General features: G+C 40.8%; 1 pseudogene; it reads right to left on the reverse strand.

Moving 5' to 3' along the window:
* Positions 1 to 413: 413 nt before the first annotated feature.
* LOC122689600 lies at positions 414 to 1,832 on the reverse strand (annotated as a pseudogene).
* Positions 1,833 to 16,147: the final 14,315 nt, after the last annotated feature.

Genomic DNA, 16,147 nt, shown 5'->3' on the forward strand with positions numbered 1-16,147 from the left:
TGGCTTTTTAAAACATGGATTGCTGGCCCCACTCCCAGAGTTTTCAATTCATTTGGTCTGGAGAGGGGCCCAAGAATTTGAATTTTCCTCAAGTTCCCAGATGGTGTTGTTACTGGTCCAGGGACCACACTCCTGTGAGCAACTGGCATTGCCTCTTTATCTGAGTTGGGCCTCGATTCAAGCAGTTCTCATGGCCTCTTCCTCAGGTGATCCTTGTACCAAACAAGTGCTGAGGAAAATTGAACCAGCCCAAACCCTTGGTTATCAAGTCAATCTCTACCTACTCTGTGTATCACTACAGAAAACAATCAGCTCACAACACTGCCAAGATCTCCTGGGCTAATCACACATTCATGCACCTCAAGCCATCTGCTTCGTAATGTAAAATTTCCCCCTAACAACTCCTGGATCCAGAAGGGCAGGGCTGGCCCAGCAGGGAACAGCAGTCTCTGACATCATAGTCTCATTGGAGCTCACCTAAAACAGAGCAACTTGGGGAAGTAAATCACTGTGCAGATAAATCAAGACATTTTCTTTTCTTTTTTTTTTTTCTGTCCCTAATGCTTTATTAGTCACCTATAAGCCTGTTCTCAGTTATGTGGGCTCCAAGGAGGGGGTCACCATTCACCAGCTCGCAGCTGGGAGCTTGAGAAGGACTTGGCCTAACCCTTCTGTGCTCATGGACTGTGGAGTCTGAAGGAGCAGGTCTGGCATTTCCTGGGTCAGTACAGGACACAGGTAGGGGTCTAGAGGCGGGCCAAGAGCCCAGGCGTGCCACCATCTGCCAGCCTAGTTGTGTTTGGAGAAATATTCCTTGCTGTCGTCCACGTTGGGTTTGATCGTGTCACTGCCTGGTGTCCAGCGGTGGGGCAGACTTCCCCGTGCTCATCTGTGTACTGGGAAGCCTGAACCAGCCTCAGAGCCTCATCCACGGAGCGTCCCACGGGCAAATCATTGACGGTGATCTGGCGAAGGACACCCTTGCTGTTGATGACAAAGAGGCCCCTGTAGGTGACCCCCTCATCTTCCTTCAGCACTCCATAATCACTGGACAACTTTCTGGTTACATCAGCCAGCAGGGGGATGTTCAGCGGGCCCAGGCCTCCCACCTTCCGGGGAGTGTTGATCCAAGCCAGGTGGGTGAACTGAGAGTCCACGGAGACGCCCAGCACCTCGCAGTTCAGCTTGTGGAACTCCGCAGCACGGTCGCTGAAAGCTACGATCTCCATGGGGCACACAAAGGTAAAGTCCAGCGGGTAGAAAAAGAGGACCACGTACTTCCCTTTGTAGTAGGAAAGCTTCACCTCCTTGAAGGCGCCATCCACCACCGCCTGGAATTCCGGGGCGGGCTTTCTGAGGTGCGCCTTGCCGCAGGCCATGACTGAAAGCTGCGTGGGTAAGGGCGGGACGCACCGACTCTCGGATGCACGGACTTGATTTCGCAGGGCCCAAATCAAGGCATTTTCTAGCAGGAGATAAGCATAAGTCTGAGAATGGAAGACAAATCTTGTCACATTTACAAGGATTATCATGCCTCGGGAGAATTCTTGAGGTTCTTTGCCAAGGCTGAAGACCCCATTGCTTTTACCCCTGCCCTGTGTCCTTCTGAGAGAGTTAATTCATAGGTAGGCTGATAAGGAGTCTGGGGCCTTCAGAGAGGAGAAAAGGGTCTGGGGCCCTTGAGGAAGAGAAAGGGACATTTTTTTTTCTTCCTACATTCTTTCCTCTTAGTCACATAATACTTTTTTTTTTCTTAAGCTCTGAGTTATTATGGCAACAATCTATTTGTTCTAAGACGAACTTTCTTTAAGCCCAGAGCTAATGAATACACAACAAAACAACATACCTTGCTCAGTTCAGTTCAGTTTAGTTGCTCAGTTGTGTCCGACTCTTTGCGACCCCATGGACTACAGGACATCAGGCTTCCCTGTCCATCACCAACTCCCGGAGTTTACTCCAACTCATGGTCATTGAGTCAGTGATGCCATCCAACCATCTCATCCTCTGTTGTCCCCTTCTCCGCCCACCTTCAATCTTTCCCAGCATCAGAGTCTCTTCAACTGAATCAGTTCTTTGCATCAGGTGGCCAAATTATTGAAGTTTCAGCTTCAGCATCAGTCCTTCCAATGAATATTCAGAACTGATTTCCTTTAGGATGGACTGACTGGATCTCCTTGCAGTCCAAGGGACTCTCAAGAGTCTTCTCCAACACCACAGTTCAAAAGCATCAATTCTTCTCAGCTTTCTTTCTAGTCCAACTCTCACATCCATACATTACTACTGGAAAAACCATAGCTTTGACCAGACGGACCTATGCTGGCAAAGTAATGTCTCTGCTTTTTAATATGCTGTCTAGGTTAGTCGTAGCTTTTCTTCGAAGGAGCAAGAGTCTTTTAATTTCATGACTGCAGTCACCATCTGCAGTGATTTTGGAGCCCCCCAAAATAAAGACTGTCACTGTTTCCACTGTTCCTATTTGCCATGAAGTGATGGGGCCAGATGCCATGATCTTAGTTTTCTGAATATTGAGTTTTAAGCCAACTTTTCACTCTTCTCTTTCACTTTCATCACGAGGCTCTTTAGTTCTTTTTGCTTTCTGACATAAGGGTGGTGTCATCTGCATATCTGAGGTTACTGATATTTCTCCCAGCAATCTTGATTACAGCTTGTGCTTCATCCAGCCCAGCATTTCTCATGATGTACCCTGCATATAAGTGAAATAAGCAGGGTGACAATATACAGCCCTGATGTACTCCTTTCCTGATTCGGAACCAGTCTGTTGTTCCATGTCCAGTTCTAACTGTTGCTGCTTGATGTGCATACAGATTTCCCAGGAGGCAGGTAAGGTGTTCCGGTACTCCCATTTCTTTAAGAATTTTCCACAGTTTGTTGTGATCCACACGGTCAAAGGCTTTGGCATAGTCAATAAAGCATAAGTAGATGTCTTTCTGGAACTCTCTTGCTTTTTCAACGATCTAACAGATGTTGGCAATTTGATCTCTGGTTCTTCTGCCTTTTCTACATCCAGCCTGAACATTTGGAAGTTCACGATTCATGTACTGTTGAAGCCTGGCTTGGAGAATTTTGAACATTATTTTGCTAGCATGTGAGTTGAGACCAATTGTGCAGTAGTATGAACATTCTTTGGCATTGCCCTTCTTTGGGATTGGAATGAAAACTGACCTTTTCCAGTCCTGTGGCCACTGCTGAGTTTTCCAAATTTGCTGGCATGTTGAGTGCAGCACTTTCACAGCAACATCTTTTAGCATTTGAAATAGCTCAACTGGAATTCCATCACCTCTACTAGCTTTGTTTTTAATGATGCTTCCTAAGTCCCACTTGACTTCACATTCCAGGATGTCTGGCTCTAGGTGAGTGATCATACCATCGTGATTATCTGGGTCGTGTAGATCTTTTTTGTATAGTTCTTCTGTGTATTCTTGCCACCTCTTCTTAATATCTTCTGCTTCTGTTAGGTCCATGCCATTTCTGTCGTTGATCGAACCCATCTTTGCATGAAATGTTCCCTTGGTATCTCTAATTTTCTTGAAGAGATCTCTAGTCTTTCCCATTCTATTGTTTTCCTCTATTTCTTTGCATGGATCACTGAGGAAGGCTTTCTTATCTCTCCTTGCTATTCTTTGGAACTCTGCATTCAAATGGGTATGTCTTTCCTTTTCTCCTTTGCTTTTCACTTCTCTTCTTTTCACAGCTATTTGTAAGGCCTCCTCAGCCAGCCATTTTGCTTTTTTGCATTTCTTCTTTTTGGGGATGGTCTTGATCCCTGTCTCCTGTACAATGCCACGAACCTCCATCCATAGTTCTTCAGGCACCCTGTCTCTCAGATCTAATCCCTTGAATCTATTTTTCACTTTCACTGTATAATCATAAGGGATTTGATTTAGGTCACCCCTGAATGGTCTAGAGGTTTTCCCTACTTTCTTCAATTTCAGTCTGAATTTGGCAATAAGGAGTTCATGATCTGAGCCACAGTCAGCTCCCGGTCTTGTTTTTGCAAACTGTATAGAGCTTCTCCATCTTTGGCTGCAAAGAATATAATCAACTGATTTCGGTGTTGACCATCTGGTAATGTCCATGTAGAGTCTTCTCTTGTGTTGTTGGAAGAGTTTGTTTGCTATGACCAGTGTGTTCTCTTGGCAAAACTCTGTTAGCCTTTGTCCTGCTTCATTCTGTATTCCAAGGCCAAATTTACCTGTTACTCTAGGTATTTCTTCACTTTCTACTTTTGCATTCCAGTCCCCTATAATGAAAAGGACATCTTTTTTTGGGTGTTAGTTCTAGAAGGTCTTGTAGGTCTTCATAGAACCGTTCAACTTCAGCTTCGGCATTATTGGTTGGGGCATAGACTTGGATTACTGTGATATTGAATTGTTTGCCATGGAAACGAACAGAGATCATTCTGTTGTTTTTGAGACTGCATCCAAGTACTACATTTCGAACTCTTTTGTTGACTATTATGGCTATTCCATTTTTTCTAAGGGATTCTTGCCCACGGTAGTAGATATAATGGTCATCTGAGTTAAATTCACCCATTCCAGTCCATTTTAGTTTGCTGATTCCTAAAATGTTGATGTTCATTCTTGCCATCTCCTGTTTGACCACTTCCAATTGCCTTGATTCATGGACCTAACATTCCAAGTTGCTATGCAATATTGCTCTTTACAGCATTGGAATTTACTTCCATCACCAGTCACATCCACAACTGGGTGTTGTTTCTGCTTTGGCTCCGTCTCTTCATTCTTTCTGTAGTTAGTTCTCCACTGATCTCCAGTAGCATGTTGGGCACCTACCGACTTGGGGAGTTCATCTTTCAGTGTCTTATCTTTTTGCCTTTTCATACTGTTCATGTGGTTATCAAGGCAAGAGTACTGAAGTGATTCACTATTCCCTTCTCCAGTGGACCACGTTTGTCAGAGCTCTCCACCATGACCCATCCGTCTTGGGTGGCCCTACACAGCATGGCTCACAGTTTCATTGAATTAGAGAAGGCTGTGGTGCATGTGATCAGATTGGTTGGTTTTCTGTAATTGTGGTTTTCAGTCTGTCTGCCCTCTGATGGAAAAGGATAAGAGGCTTATGGAAGCTTCCTGAGACTGAAGGGGGAAACTGGGTCTTGTTCTGATGGGCAGGGCCATGCTCAGTAAATCTTTAATCCAATTTTCTGTTGCTGGGGGGAGCTGTGTTCCCTCCCTGTTATCTACCTGGGGCCAAACTATGGTAGTTTTAGAAAAGGCAGAGGAACCAGAGATCAAATTGCCAATATCTGCTGGATCATCAAAAAAGCAAGAGAGTTCCAGAAAAACATCTATTTCTGCTTTATTGACTATGCCAAAGCCTTTGACTGTGTGGATCAGGATAAACTGTGGAAAATTCTGAAAGTTATGGGAATACCAGACCACCTGACCTGCCTCTAGAGAAACCTGTATGCAGGTCAGGAAGCAACAGTTAGAACTGGACATGGAACAACAGAGTGGTTCCAAATAGGAAAAGGAGTATGTCAAGGCTGTATATTGTCACCCTGCTTATTCAACTTATATGCAGAGTACATCATGAGAAATGCTGGGCTGGAAGAAGTACAAGCTGGAATCAAGATTGCCGGGAGAAATATCAATAACCTCAGATATGCAGATGACACCACCCTTATGGCAGAAAGTGAAGAGGAACTAAAAAGCCTCTTGATGAAAGTGAAAGAGGAGAGTGAAAAAGTTGGCTTAAAACTCAACATTCAGAAAACCAAGATCATGGCATCTGGTCCCATCACTTCATGGGAAATAGATGGGGAAGCAGTGGAAACAGTGGCTGACTTTATTTTTTGGGGGTCCAAAATCACTGCAGATGGTGACTGCAGCCATGAAATTAAAAGACACTTACTGCTTGGAAGGAAAGTTATGACCAAACTAGATAGCATATTAAAAAGCAGAGACATTATTTTGCCAACAAAGGTCCATCTGGTCAAGGCTATGGTTTTTCCAGTGGTCATGTATGGATGTGAGAGTTGGACTGTGAAGAAAGCTGAGTGCCAAAAAATTGATGCTTTTGAACTATGGTGTTGGAGAAAACTCTTGAGAGTCCCTTGGCCTGCAAGGAGATCCAACCAGTCCATCCTAAGGGAGATCAGTCCTGGGTGTTCATTGGAAGGACTGATGCTGAAGCTGAAACTCCAATACTTTGGCCACCTCATGAGAAGAGTTGACTCCTTGGAAAAGACCCTGATGCTGGGAGGGATTTGGGGCAGGAGGAGAAGGGGACGACAGAGGATGAGATGGCTGGATGGCATCACTGACTCAATGGGCATAAGTTGGAGTAAACTCCGGGAGTTGGTGATGGACAGGGAGGCCTGGCGTGCTGTGATTCATGGGGTCGCAAAGAGTTGGACACGACTGAGCGACTGAACTGAACTCATCTGCAGACATTCATTCTAACAGTATTGGCTGAAGGTATGCCACAAATTAAACTGTTCATATCTTGTTATTACTATTATTTTTTAATATTCTATGCCTTCTCTGTGAAATTGAAAAGAGTGGATGCTTTTATTTCTATTCTTGGAAGTTTCTTGACAGCATTATGACTTGAAAATTCAGCTGAGGATAGGGGAGATGAGAGCAGAGATGATCCACACTGCATGCTCTACTTTGAGGAGTCTATGGGCCTGACACCCAGAAAAGCCAGTTTGGAATTCAGTTCAGTTCAGTTCAGTTGGTCAGTCATGTCTGACTCTTTTCAATATTCAACATTTTGTAATAACCTATAATGGAAAATAATATGTATATGTATAACTGAATCACTTTACTGTACACCAGAAACTAATACAACATTGCAAATCAGCTATACTTCAATAAATAGATATAACAAATCCAGTCCTCTTGACCTCCACTCCAATGCTCTTACCACCTCAGCACAGGTGGTGCAAACAGATCTTGACACCTGCTCTCTAAGTACTGCTGAAGGGACTGTGGGTGACATGGGCCCAGAATGGTATCTTGGATTCTATTCTTTTCTTTTAAATGCTTACTCTTGATACTTCTGAGGTGTGGTGAAACCCAGTCAAGAATCACTGTGGTAGTCAAAATGAAAATTAGCTCTAAACTTGCATATGTAATCTTAGTGAGTTTATTAGACTAACAAGTGCATTTTTAAAGGACTGTGAAAAGTTAGAAAGCATATTCTGCCCAGTAGTTACAGCAGCACCTAATTTAGGATGTACTTGAGGATCCCAAATTCTTTTATTCCAGTTTTATCATTATATTGTTATATAATTGACACATAAATTTGTGTAAGAGTAAGGTATACAACACAATGATGTGATATTTGTATATGTTGGAAAATGATTATCACAATAAGCTTAGCTAAAATCCATCACCTCACATAGTTATAAAAATTTTTTCCTTGTGAAGAGAACTGTTAAGGCCTACTCTTTTTAGCAATTTTCAAATATACAAAATGGTACTTTTAGTTATAGTCATCATGCTGTACATTAGATCCCCAGAACTTATTTATCTTATAACTGGAAGCTTGTACCTCTTGAACACCTTCACCCAATTGCCCTACCCCCACCTCCTGCTTCTGGCAACCACAAATCTGACCTCTGTTTCTATGAGTTTGGTTTTTCAGATTCCACATAAGAGCGAGCTCATACAGTATTTGTCTTTCCCTGACTTATTTCACTTAGCATAGTGCCCTCAAAGTGTATCCATATTGTTGCAAGTGGCAAGATTTCCCTATTTTTTATGGATGAGTTTTATTCCCTGCATATACATATCACATTTTCTTTATCCATTCATCCGCTGTTTGACATTTATTTCCAGATCTTTGCCATTGTGAATAGTACTGCAGTGAACATGGGGGTGCAGATATCTCTTCAGATCCCAAATTCTTAGAGCTTCTTAGGTCATCGGGTACAGGTGGAAAGGTTTAAGCAGTAAGAAATAAGGCTTGTTTAGTGATATGAAAAGAAATGCTATGCCACCTCCATGTAACACCACTATCTATAGTGGAATTTGTGAATGAATTACTTTGAAGAAAACATTATTTTCTTGATCCTCCAGTCTCTAATACTGCTATCTATCTCTTGCTACCATTCTGGGAAGGATTTCTTCCCATAATCCCCTGTGTATTGCTGGGATACAACCAAGGGTCAAGGAAAACAACATACCGGTGAGAAGCTCTTGGCACATATTCCTGTTGCTCATCTTTCTGTAGTCAGATTTTCTCTAAAATGAGAAACTTTTCTCTTGGGAATCTTCAAAACCTCAAGATGATTGCTGAGCTCTTAGGACATGTGACCAAGCTAAAAGCATTTTCTTCCTCTTTGGATCTCTCTTTTTTTTTCCCCAGGAACTAAGGGAGTTTCAAATCCTGCTTGACATGTGTTATGAAACAAACATTTTTAGTGAGAAGATTTCACCTTCTGCCCACCATAAGTTTCTCCAGATTTCTTCCTCCCTGGGAGCTCTTAGGGTTACTCTGCTGGTTCAAGTCCTGCATTGAGAGAAATTCTAGCCGAAATGTCTAGAATTGCACATATGCACTGGGTGTGCTTCATCTTCATCCAGATCCCAGCTGTGTCTGAGCATTGTGGTCAGGCTGTCTCATCCTGCTTCCTTCCCCTCTGACTCCTTTCTACCACAAACTTGACTGCCAGCTTGACAATATTGCCTGTGTTGTCTTATATTTTCTTTGGTTTGAAGTGCAGAATTTGTTACTTTCTCCTAATGATGGCCAAGAGAAGCCTGTAAAGAGACTGAATTCTGAACCTACAACATGATCAAGAACTAGAAGCCATTACTAAAGGGTGGGAGGAAGAAACATCACAAAAACCCATTTACAGGGCCAGTTCTTGGCAGAACTGAGAAATTTCTAGCCAGGTCTTAGTAGTTTTAACCTTAGTACTCTCTCTTTCATACACCTCTAGAGTACCATGTGTGTCACACTCCAGAAACTTGGAGAGAAACCTTCCTTTGATAGCCCAGGGCTTCTCACTTTTAAGTACTGAAACTACAAGGTTTCAGTGGAGGTGTTTCTCAGAAAAAGACATAAAAGCAGAATAGTATGTCTTGCAAAAACATCATAATTGGGAGGTGGGGTAACCCCTGGACAACATCTTTTTTTGTGAGTCAGGAGACATTCCCTAGCAGGATCCCTGAGGTTTGTAGCAATGCCTTTTTTGGGAGGAAAGGACCCCCTTTTGGCTTTTTCAAAACTCTCACCTATTCTATGTATCCTCTCTTGTTTTCAAATAAAAATAGCTAATGGCAACTTCCCTGGTGGTCCAGTTGTTAAGAATATGCCTTCCAATGCAGGGGATGTGGGTTTGATCCCTGGTCAGGGACCTAAGATCCCAGCCCTGGGGCAACTAAACCTGTGCACCACAACTAGAGAGAAGCCTCTGTGCCACAAGGAAAGATCCCAAGTGCTGCAGCTAAGACTCAATGCAGCCAAATAAGTAATAAATAAATAGAAACAATTTATCATGTGCCAGGTGTAATTAGTACTTTACATGTATTTACTCGGGTAACAAGTAATTCTATGAAGTAAATATCATTGTTCCAGTTTTTAGATGAGGAAACAGACACAGAAAAACAAGTAGCCCAAGGTCACCTAGCCGGTAAGGAACAGAGCTGTGATGGTATCAGTTTACCCAGGACCATGTGGCTTCTCTTAATCCCTATACTTTCTGCTAGTGAGCTAGGTTGATACATGGATCTAATTATTCCTATGCAATATCCTAGGCAGGTTCCTATGCAATATTGTTCTTTACAGCATCAGACTTTACTTTGACCACAGACATATCTCCAGCAGTGTCATTTCCACTTTGGCCCAGCTACTTCATTCTTTCTGTAGCTATTAGTAATTGCCCTCCCCTCTTCCCCAGTAGCATATTGGACACCTTCCTACTTGTGGGGCTTATATTCTGGTGTCATGTATTTTTGTGTTTTCATACTATTCATGGGGTTCTCACAGCAAGAATACTGGAGTGGGTTGCCATTTCCTTCTCCAGTGGACCATGTTTTGTAAGAACTCTTCACTATGACCCATTTGTCTTGGATGGCCCTGTACGACATGGCTCATAGCGTCATTGAGTTATGTAAGCCCCTTGGCCACAAGGCTGTGATCCATGAATGCAAGAACAGCTGCAACTCTCCTGTAATACTGGCAGGAATGTAAGATGGCACAACCAGTCTAGAGTTTGGTTATTTCTTACAAACAGACACTCATCATATGACCCAGCAAACAAACTCCTGAGCACTTACCCTAGACCAGGATTTCTCAATCCTGGCACTACTGACATCTCCAGCCAGCTAATTCTTGATTGGGTGGTGGGGAGCAGGTTGTTCTATCCTTTGGAGGATGTTTAGCAGCATCCCTAATTTGTGCATTCCAATAGATGCAAGTAGCACCCCCTTCCACCAAGATGAGACAATCAAAACGTCTCCATTGTCAGATATCCCTTGGGATTGCAAAACAGCCCCCACTTGAGAACCACATTGCTAGTGAAACGAAACTTAAGTTCATGAAAACCCAAGCTCAAGAGGGTGTGGAGAAAAGGGAACCCTCTTACACTGTTGGTGGGAATGCAAACTAGTACAGCCGCTATGCAGAACAATGTGGAGATTTCTTAAAAAACTGGAAATAGACCTGCCATATGACCCAGCAATCCCACTTCTGGGCATACACACTGAGGAAACCAGATCTGAAAGAGACACGTGCACCCCAATGTTCATCACAGCACTGTTTATAATAGCCAGGACATGGAAGCAACCTAGATGCCCATCAGCAGATGAATGGATAAGGAAGCTGTGGTACATATACACCATGGAATATTACTCAGCCGTTAAAAAGAATTCATTTGAACCAGTCCTAATGAGATGGATGAAGCTGGAGCCCCTTATACAGAGTGAAGTAAGCCAGAAAGATAAAGAACATTACAGCATACTAACACATATATATGGAATTTAGAAAGATGGTAACGATAACCCTATATGCAAAACAGAAAAAGAGACACAGAAATACAGAACAGACTTTTGAACTCTGTGGGAGAATGTGAGGGTGGGATATTTCAAAAGAACAGCATGTATACTATCTATGGTGAAACAGGTCACCAGCCCAGGTGGGATGCATGAGACAAGTGCTCGGGCCTGGTGCACTGGGAAGACCCAGAGGAATCGGGTGGAGAGGGAGGTGGGAGGGGGGATCGGGATGGGGAATACGTGTAAATCTATGGCTGATTCATATCAATGTATGACAAAACCCACTGAAATGTTGTGAAGTAATTAGCCTCCAACTAATAAAAAATTAAAAAAAAAAAAACCCAAGTTCATGCAAATACCTAAACCCAAATGTTCATGAGTGTCTTATTCACAATTACCAAAAACTAGAACAACCCAAATATCCTTCAGTGGAGAAAGGAATAAGAAAACAATGCTAAGTCCACACAATGTAGTACTATTACTACAGCAAAAAAAAAAGTCATTAATATACACAATAAATTTAGTGGACCTTAAAGTTATTATGCTGAGTGAAAGTCAATCTCAAAATGTTACACAATGTATGGTTCCATTTACATGGTATTCTTGAAAAAAGTCAAAATTATAAGGACAAAGGTACATCAGTGGTTGCCAGAAGTTAGGAATGAAGGGAAAATGTGGCAAAGGGATAACATGAGTTGAGTTTTGGTGGGTAGTAGAACTCTTCTGTATACTGACTGCTGTGGTGTTTACATGTACTATAGCTTACAGAACTGTATACCAAAAGAAGGAGCCAATTTTATTATATGTTTGAAGTAAAAAAAATTAATTAATTTGGCTGCATCAGGTCTTAGCTATGGCCCATAGGCTCTTCCTTGCAGGGTGTAGGCTTCTCTCTCTAGTCGTGCCTCACAGGCTTAGTTGCCCCATGGCATGTGGGATCTTAGTTCCCTGATCAGGAATTGAACCTGCGTTCCCTGCATTGGAAGGCAGATTCTTAATCACTGGACCACCAGGGAAGTCCTAAATTTTTTTTAAACAAGAAGTTTTTAAAAACCTGGGACACAAGGTTTTTGGATGTTATTAAGTGAAGCTGTGATTCCAGGAGCTGCTATAGCCATCTTGTCTTTGATTATGTCAGTGGTAATGAACTTTGGAACTGCCCCTCTCAGGACTTCTTGCTATGTGAGATAATATATTTCCCTTATACTCAGGAGATATGGTACATATATACAATGGAATACGATTCAGCCATAAAAAGAAAAAAAGAATGAAATTACCATTTGCAGCAACATGGATGCAACTAGAGATTATCATATTAAGTGAAGTAAACAAAGACAAATATCATATGATATCACTTATATGTGAAAGCTTTAAAATACAAATGTGAATGGATAAAAAAGCTGTGGTAGATATACACAATGGAATATTACTCAGCTATTAAAAAGAATGCATTTGAATCAGTTCTAATGAGGTGGATGAAACTGGAGCCTATTATACAGAGTGAAGTAAGTCAGAAAGAAAAAAACCAATACAGTATATTAACGCATATATATGGTGTTTAGAAAGATGATAATGATGACCCTATATGCGAGACAGCAAAAGAGACACAGATGTAAAGAACAGACTTTTGGACTCTGTGGGAGAAGGCAAGGGTGGGATGATTTGAGAGATAGCATTGAAACATGTGTATTACCATATGTGAAACAGATCACTAGTCCAGGTTTGATGCATGAGACAGGGCGCTCAGGGCCAGTGCATTGGGATGACCTTGAGGGATGGGATGGGGAGGGAGGTGGGAGGGGGTTCAGGGTGGGGGACACATGCACACCCATGGCTGATTCATGTCAATGTATGGCAAAACCACTACAATATTGTAATTAGCCTTCAATTAAAATAAATAAATAAATTTTAAAAATACAAATGAACTTATTTACAGAATAGAAATAGATCCACAGACATAGAAAAAAAAATTTACAGCTACCAAAGACAACAGGGCAGAGGAGGGATAAATTAGGAATATGAGATTAATATATATACATTACTACATATAAAATAATCAACAAGGACCTACTCAATATTTTATAATAACTTATAGTGGGAAATAATCTGAAAAAGAATTGATATATGTATAACTGAATCACTGTACTGTACACTGAAACTAACACAGCATTGTAAATCAACTACCATATAAAATAAAAATTAAATTAAAGATACAAAGTTTATTGTAACCTGTTACAGCAGCAATAGGAAACTATTAAATAATACAGTCACCCAGCTGGTATGTGACAGAACTGGAATATTGCAAATAGGTCTGGTGGACTCCACAATCAATGCTCTTTCTATCACCTTGGAGATGTGGTGCTTTTAAAGAAACGGTGGATGGGACTTCCCTGGTGGTGCAGTGGGTAAGAATCCACCTGCTGATGCAGGGGAACACGGGTTTGGTCCCTGATCTGGAAGATCCCACATTCCATGGGGCAATTAAGCCTGGTGCTGCAACTACTGAGCCCACGTGCCCTAGAGCCCATGCTCTGCAACAAAAGCCACCACAATGAGAAGCACGTGCACTGCAACTAGAGAGTAGGTCCCACTTGCCACAACTGGAGAAAGCCCGCATGCAGCAACAAAGACCAGTGCAGCCAAAAATAAATAAATATTAAAGAAAAGAAACAGTGGATACAAAAGTGAAAGGTAAAAAGCTACAAGAAGGAAGAAGAGCTTAGAGCTGATTCTGTGTTCTACAATATGACCTCTTCTACATGGCCTGTTGTTTTTCATTTCAATAGTTATAAAGTTATTTGGATTTAAAATAATCTTTTCAAGTAATTGCTAATACTTCTGGCTAGATCTAAAGGTCATTAGTACTTTAGAATGAATTAATCTCAGTTTTTTATTATGTGGTGCTAATAACTGCAATGAAGAAATTGAAATTTTGATTGGGTGAGGGTGAAGCAAATAATGCTGAAGTAATGGCAGCACTTCAGTTTACAGACAGGCCTGGGGGCTTGGGGAAGGGCTTTGACAATGAAAAGCTGGGGGCCATTCGAGGGCAAGAGATACACTATGCCAAAGACTACTTTAAATTTTTCAGAGAACTGCCTGCATGGAAGTTTTCAGATTTAAATTGCATGAGATCCTATTTATACTAGCAATTTCATTTAAACCTTGTCCTCAAGAACCTTGCCTTTCACACCTTACTCATCACTCATTTCCACAACTAGTGGTCACATCTGTGAAAAGGAAGCATTAAGCAATTCACAAATTTGACTAGGGCTCACTAGCTCTAGTCAAATTTGTGAAAGCAGTAGGCCAACCTCTCTCATCTCTATTTGAATTTTAGCAGGGCCTTTAAAGCCTCCCCCAACAGAAGGTTTCTGGCTTCTTTGTTTTGCTTTGGTTTTGTCTGGAAGGTTTTGAAACCTCACTGTCTTTCTCAGAGGTCAGTCAAGGCTCCAACAGGAAAGAGGGCTAGCCAGCCAAGCAGACACCTCAGTGATTTTATTCTTCTACTTTCATTTCTAATCTTATTTTCATACCCTGAATAATCCCAAGGATTTGAGAGGGAAATAAAACTTAGTTTTTCCTTACAAATAAGTTTAAAACCCTTCCTTAACTTAAGTAAGTGTTAGGTATGGGAATATATTCTGGGTGGGATCCTCATACACACTGTTGTATAGGACTCCCCAATTGCTAGAAAAGCTTTTGTCTCCATTTAGCTCATTTAGGGTAGAAAATCTATAAAGAAAGTATTACAGGCTATGAAGGAAAGGAGGACAATTATATTCCTTTCTTTTTTTTTATTCCTTTGTTTCTTATCCTCACTAAAAGATACAGCAAGAGGAGTGAAGTCTGAAGGAAAACAGATTTCTTCCCTCTCCCTCTTAGTGAATGTGTGGTACTGCCTCCAATCCTGCCCCATGGTTGATTTAAAAAAAAAAAAAAAGGATACCTAAAACCACAAGGTAGGTTGGAACTTCTGGTAGAGGAGTTGGATGATATAACAAAATAGACACTGACCACAAGAAATCTTTTTTTTTAGAATACTATAATTGTAAAGTTGAAGGCACATCCTTGGCAGAAATATGATCAACTGCATGCTTATGGAAAAACGAACTACTGAATATCTTGACTACAGTAGATGATTATTGCACAACATTGTCCACTGACGTTTTGGGTATTAAACAATCAATGTTCAACAATGGTTAATTAAACATTTCTTTAACTAAAAGCATAAGGTTGAGACGCCTGGTTTTGGCTATAAAAGGCATTTATTATCAATGCCATTACAGAAGCTCTTTTCATTGAAGAACAAGAATTCGTGCTTTTGTACTTTATCTGGTTACCCATACCAGATAAACTTTCAGAAAGACTACAGAAAGTTAGTGTAAAAACAGCTAATAATTTGGCATGAATCTAAATTTTTTATATTTGGTAAAACAGTATTTTTATAGAAAAGAAACAAAAAAACCTAAAAGGAGTGAGTCCAGAAATGTTTTTGTTCTTATTAAAACAACCAGTAACCAGATGCCTCACCCAAAGAAAATAACAAAATAGAGTAAAATAAATACTAAGGAAAATAATTTTAAAGCAAGATCCACAAGTAATGGAAAAAATTCTCTAAGAACATACATTTTTGATTTTTAAGCTGTGTATATAAAAGATATGGACACTTAAATTTTTGGAAACATTTTTACTACAATGCAATTTTAAGTATTCTTAACAAGGAATACATCCAATAGAAGAATAACTTTTAAAAAGTTAAAGCAAAGTATAAAATTATTTGTTCGCAAGGCATCAAATCTAATACTCTAAAATGTTGATACCAAACTAGGAAAAATAACACTTCTATTGTCACAACTGACAACCATACTTCTTTAGACTATGACACTAAATAGTTATGTTTAACCTTTGAAATTTAAAAGGCATCTTTGGGTATTTAAGATAAAAGATGCCCCTTAGTTGAGTCTGAATCAGCATTGGATATGAAAACATCCTTGTTATCATCAGACTGAGGGCATGGTTGCTGAATGAATACAGAAGAGTGATGAAGGAACAACAAAAATCAAACTTCAAATATTCTAATATCAAATTCAAATATAAATCCATTTCCTTCTATATGGTAGCATGTGCATACGTGTATGATACGAGTAAACACAGAT

The sequence above is a fragment of the Cervus elaphus genome, chromosome X (assembly GCF_910594005.1).
Source record: "Cervus elaphus chromosome X, mCerEla1.1, whole genome shotgun sequence".
Lineage (NCBI taxonomy): Eukaryota > Metazoa > Chordata > Mammalia > Artiodactyla > Cervidae > Cervus > Cervus elaphus.